A 314-nucleotide genomic window follows, 5' to 3' on the forward strand; every position below is an offset into this window, starting at 1 on the left:
ATAACCTCATCAACATACTCTTCTTATTAAACGCACACATTGCGTTAGATGATGTTGAAATATTTAAAAACCACCATTAATGTTATTGTGATGTAATATCACACCAAGTACCAACTAACTGATCATATTTCGAAAGTGTAATGCACCGCAAAGCTTGATGTCTCACAAATGATTGATATAAAGAGAGTTTCAACTGAGACTTTGATTTGTATAGTCGCCTTGATCTGAGGAACTCTGACACTAAAGAAAAGTCTTCATTGGAATGAGCGTGTAAGAAACTAAGTTTAGTGAAAATGCAATTATATATATATATA

This window comes from Limulus polyphemus, unplaced genomic scaffold (assembly GCF_000517525.1).
Source record: "Limulus polyphemus unplaced genomic scaffold, Limulus_polyphemus-2.1.2 Scaffold3068, whole genome shotgun sequence".
Taxonomy (NCBI): domain Eukaryota; kingdom Metazoa; phylum Arthropoda; class Merostomata; order Xiphosura; family Limulidae; genus Limulus; species Limulus polyphemus.